Source organism: Miscanthus floridulus, chromosome 5 (assembly GCF_019320115.1).
Source record: "Miscanthus floridulus cultivar M001 chromosome 5, ASM1932011v1, whole genome shotgun sequence".
NCBI classification, from domain to species: domain Eukaryota; kingdom Viridiplantae; phylum Streptophyta; class Magnoliopsida; order Poales; family Poaceae; genus Miscanthus; species Miscanthus floridulus.
In genome coordinates this window covers 53,290,220-53,295,865 of record NC_089584.1, presented here as the reverse complement: position 1 = coordinate 53,295,865, position 5,646 = coordinate 53,290,220, and the positions used below count along the sequence as shown (strand labels likewise).

Sequence of the window (5,646 nt, the reverse complement as noted above, 5' to 3'; positions counted from 1 at the left end):
CCATAATACAATAATAAGATCATGGGACTAACACATCTTTCAACCTATTGCTACTTCAACGGTCTTGTGACGTGAACTATTCGTGAAAGCACTCGATATCGGCTAAAACAGCCGATTCAGGCATAGCGCATAGTTAAGATCATGCCCTCTCAGAAATAGATCTACCAAATAACGATCCCTACTCCACGGTGCTAACAGTGGGGTGTGAGGTAGAATCACACAGGCTGTGATAACAGGCCATGGAATAGTTTTCGCTAGCCAATAGATCTACTCAAGATCAAACACGTCTTAACCACACGCTATGCATGATTGAGATTGATATAAAACAGCCGATAAAACATAACTCATCGTTTAAAGTACAGATTAGATCAAATTTAGATTAACAAATGATGGGTTAAACAAGATATAAGGCCGATCTAGATCAATCCCAATCGGGCGAAGTGATATTGCTGTAATTAAATAAATAATGGAAGCAATAAGCAATATCGGTAACTTAATGAATCTATCTGAAGGAATGCCACCCTTAGATAGAGCCGATAACTTGACCTTAATCTAGTTTGAGCAGTGGAGGTCGACCGGATCGATGCAGCCATACTTGAACTAGACAAGAGTCGATAACTAACTTATACCAGAGTTGCAGTGGAGGTCGACCGGATTGATGCAGTCGTACGAACAGAGGTATAAGCCATGATGGTACTTACAGACAAGCAATAGAGGTCGACCAGATCGATGCAGCCATACTTACTGAAGAACTCACCGAGATCTACTCTACTCCTACTCCTAAGGGGTGGCCAGAGCCAAAAAAAGTAAATAACTTGTATTTGATTGATTGTGTGTCCTTTACAATAGCCAGGCTTTGATATTTATACCCGGGACCTGCGCATGACTCCTATCTAAGCACGACTCACCACAATCTTTGACCCTAGAGAAAGCATTCCTAATTTAAGATAACTTGGACTCTAATCTTTCCCTTTTTGTAGAGTCCAACATGTCTTGTCCCAACACCAATCGTAGCCTTTGTTGTTATCCGCTGGCGCTATCTAAAGAAAGTCGATTCTAGTTTTACATTTGAATCAGTTGATACCAACCTGCACGCGATTGATTCCTTGATCACATGATCTTAGGAGCTTTTAAGTCCCTACAACTCTCCTTCCAAATTTTGGTGTAAACAGATAGTGTCTGATTTGATGTACTTATCCATGACCTCGTGTAACTCTACAATGGTTTTTGGTGGCTTCCATGCTAGTCTCAAGGAACATGGCCCTAGTCTTACCCCATTGACTGCTGCTATGATCACTTCATCATCTGTTATGTTTGGTGTCCTCGCTCTGAGCTAGATGAATCTTCGCCAGAAGTCTAGAAGGGGTTCACTTTCGGCTTGAGTGCAGTTGAACAATTCCATGGGATTGGTTGCCGAAGGGCTGATACCTTTGAAATTGTTGCACAGTTTTTCACAAAGGCTCCCCTAGAAATCTATCGAGCCTGGTGGGAGGTTGTTGTACCAGCTTTGGGCAATGTCCCTTGCTATAATCATGAAGGACTTCGCCATGGTATACTCATGCCCGCCTACTGCTGCCACTGCCGCTTCATAGCTCATTACGAATTGGCGAGGGTCTATGCTTCCATCATACCTTGATAGGTTCTATGGTTTGTACTCAAGCGGCCAGTTTTTAGTTTGGAGTATCTGGGTCAATGGAGATTTTAGGTCGTATGGCATTGGTGAAGGTTGGTTTCTGTGGTGTTGTTGTATGGCTAGGAGAATGTATTCTAGGTAGATCTAGTGAAAACAAGGTGGTGGGGGTGGGTTCAATTGGAGTGGAGGTGGATTTGGGTTGGGCGGAGGTGGATTTGGGTAGAGCGGAGGTGGATTTGGGTGGAGCTAAGGTGCCAAGTCGTGCTATTTGGGTAGATAGTTTGGGTTTGCTTCAATCGAAGCTAGGTACTCATCCATTTGCCTGAGTTGTACCCTGGCTTTGTCTACCTTCTGCCTTATCAGTTGTAGGCATGCCTACCTCTAGTGGGCTTTGACTTGGTGTCTTTTCTCCTAGAGCTCCTCATGCATTTGGTTTAGGGCCACAAGGCCTCTCGCCTCTGCACCTTTGTCATCGTCTGTCGGTACGTGGCCGGTTTCTTCCATTCTGGATGGTTTGGGTTGGGGGTTGGCTCTGACCTTGGGTGCCTCAGCCCCATCTGACTCAAGCTATGTTCTCATCGGTTGAGCGGTAGGTTGGAGTATCGGAGTCCCATCGATTCTGCTTGTAGATATTCCCGCTACCAGGACCGACCTTCGCGGCAGGGGCAGATCCCTTTGGGTGTTTCTTCTTGTTATTGCCATTGTTTTTGAGGAGTGACAGACTAGGGTCCCACGGACGGCGCCAACTATGGGGTCACTCCTAGCTTCCTACCCTCGCTGAAGGACATGAGGGGAGAGGCTGAGGGTTTCCCATAGGTGAGTGACTAAACTATCATGAAGGGACAAGCGAGGGTATAGGAAGATAAGGAGACGGAAAAGTGCGGATTAAATGCCCATTAATTTGTCTAGAAAAGTTCGACCTCCTTACACGAGTGCTCCGGACATTTATAGGCCATACCCGGAGACACGGTGGAATTACATTAGGGTTAGACCCTAGCCGGTAAATGCTATACAAGAGCTAGGGGTACAATGGTAATCTCCTTTCCTTAGCCAACCACTCCTGGGTCCAATTATTGACAGGACAGTCCAATCCCATGGCAAGCAGCGAACTTTGCGCGCCCCCAGTGAGGGTTTGTTCACCGTCACCGTCTCTCAACCTTCTCGCCACGCGCCTCCAACACAGCTAACCTTCGAGCATGCCACCTAAACACACAGATCAAATAAACCGATCAAGGGCACCCTCGTCACGGGGGAGTTGCCCAGGAAAAGGGTGGGTTAGTTGAGCCAGCACCAAGTCGAGGGTTAGGGGAGGAATGGTGCTAGGGGTACCTCCCCCCAACAACTTAAGAAAGTTTCAACTTTAGAATCGAAAGAAAACTAGATAAGGTGGAGCTTAAAACCAATTTCTGAAGCCATGGCTGACAAGACTCTCCGTGAATTCTCTACTCCAACTACGGCCAACATCTGTACTAGACTGGCAATCAACATTGGAGACAACATTTTTGAGCTCAAGCCTGCTCTCATCAATATGGTGCAAGCTAGCTAGTTTTGTGGAAAGGCAAGGAAGATGCGAGTGCTTATCTCCAACACTTCCTGTAGATCTGAAGCACTTTCACCATCAAGGGAGTAACCAGAGATGCCATATTACTTCGCCTCTTCCTATTTTCACTTTTGGGGAAGGCAAAGCAATGGTTCTATGCCAACTAAGATAGAAACACTACATGGGACAACTACTCCACTGCCTTCCTAGCAAAGTTCTTTCCCACAGGCACGACCAATGCTCTATGTGGAAGAATTTCAAGTTTTCAGCAACAACATGATGAATCTACCCCTGAGGCATGGGAACGCTTTCAAGACTACATTTCAGAATGTCCTCACCATGGGATGGAGGATTGGCTACTCATGTAGAATTTCTACCAAAGGTTGACAAACAGCACCCATGAGAATATGGATGCCACTATAGGAGGTGCATTTTTGTTACTTACAATTGCACAAGCAATAGCTCTTGTGGAAAAGATGGTTTGCAACCAAGGTTAGAATGAAGAATATCTTTAGACCTGCAAGAGAGGTGGAGGTATGCATCAACTCAAGCAGGTAGACATGTTGTCTGCCAAGATGGATCTGCTCATGAAGAAACTTGAAGACCAAGCCAATGAGAAGCAAGAAGTCATGCACATTCATAATTCTCGCATGACATGTGAAGAGTGTGGCAACACTGGGCATTCAGGGAACAACTGTCCTGAACCCATGAGGATATGAATTTCATCATCAACAACAATTATCGTCCTCAATAGAATCAAGGTTGGAATCAGCAACAAACGCCCAACTACCAAGGTAATTACCAAGGTAACTATCAAGGTAATACAACAACAACAACAAAGCCTTTAAGTCCCAAACAAGTTGGGGTATGCTAGAGTTGAAACCCAGCAAAAGCAATCAAGGTTCAGGCATGTGAATAGCTATTTTCCAAGCACTCCTATCTAAGGCTAAGTCTTTGGGTATATTCCATCCTTTCAAGTCTCCTTTTATTGCCTCTACCCAAGTCAACTTCGGTCTTCCTCTACCTCTCTTCACGTTACTATCCTAGCTTAGGATTCCACTATGCACCGATGCCTCTGGAGGTCTCTGTTAGACATGTCCAAACCATCTCAACCGGAGTTGGACAAGCTTTTCTTCAATTGGTGCTACCCCTAATCTATCACGTATATCATCATTCCGAACTCGATCCTTCTTGTATGACCACAAATCTAACGCAATATATGCATTTCCGTGACACTTATCTGTTGAACATGTCATCTTTTTGTAGGCCAACATTCTGCACCATACAACAATTTTAATAATCACAATAATTTTAATAATCAACCACCCCTGAGAGAGTTAATTTCTGGCCAAGCTAAAATAATGGAGGGCTTATCTTGAAAACTAGCTTCCAATGATAGAATCTTAGAAAACATAAATAATAGAATGGATAGCTTCTCCTCTTCTATTAAAAATAGCATAGCTTTAATAAAATGATAGAATCACAAATAGCTCAGCTAGCGGCTACTGTTCCTCCGACCGACAAAAGCTAAGATTCTAGGGCAACTGGAAGATCTCAAAACTGCAAATCTTGTCAATATTCATAATGTTGTAGGATGCTACATAGAACAATCAATAGGAAGATGGGAGGATTATTCCTTACCTATCAAGAAAGGTGATCCAGGGAGACCTGTCGTCCCCATAGCCATTGGACCTCACATATTCCAAGAAGTTGTTTGTGACTTTGGTGCAAGTGTGAACATCATGCCAAAGGTAATCTATGATAAAATTAATGAAGATACTTTGTTGTACACAAACATGTGTTTGCAGCTTGCAGATCAGTCACTCTGCTACGCCAAGGGAATTCTTGAAGGCATCTGTGTACAAGTTGGATAGTCATATGTACCCATGGACTTTGTGGTTTTGGAAATAGGTGGAGATGTAAGGGCACCCATTATATTGGGTCGACCTTTCCTGAGCACTGCAAAAGACATCATCTATGCGGACAGTGCCAAGATTTGTTTCACCATCAAGGATAGAAAGGAGAAGTTCACTTTCAAGAATCGTATACATCACTCTCCTAGTCATCCATAGATGGCGTATCTGCCCAAAGAGACAATAGTGAATAAGAAGAGACACAACTGGATAAGAAGGAAGAATAGGGCTAGGCAGCCACAAGAAGAATCAGTCAAGATGATCAATACGCTTCGATCAGAGTACGACCACCAAGAAGGAAGATCTTAGAGTACCAACAATTGAGTGTACCATTAGGCAAAGAATCTTCCACAACACCTTCTGCAATATTGGATCGGGTGTTAACATAATGTCCAAGGTAACATATGAGTATCTATTTGGTAATGAACCTTTGTTTCCTACATATATGCAATTGCAGATGGCGGACCAATCAATCCAATTTCTGGAGGGAAGAGCAAAAGGCATCATGGTAAGAATACAAGATCACTATGTCCCTATCGACTTCATGGTCCTTGACATGG

At 43.9% G+C, this 5,646-nt stretch overlaps 1 non-coding gene across 1 annotated transcript; it reads right to left on the bottom strand.

Annotated features, from left to right (window-relative positions):
- Window positions 1-3,410: 3,410 nt before the first annotated feature.
- On the bottom strand, window positions 3,411-3,519 carry LOC136455647 (small nucleolar RNA R71). Its single transcript, XR_010759131.1, has one exon. It is a non-coding gene; the product is annotated as a small nucleolar RNA R71 (small nucleolar RNA).
- Between the last annotated feature and the right edge of the window lie 2,127 nt (window positions 3,520-5,646).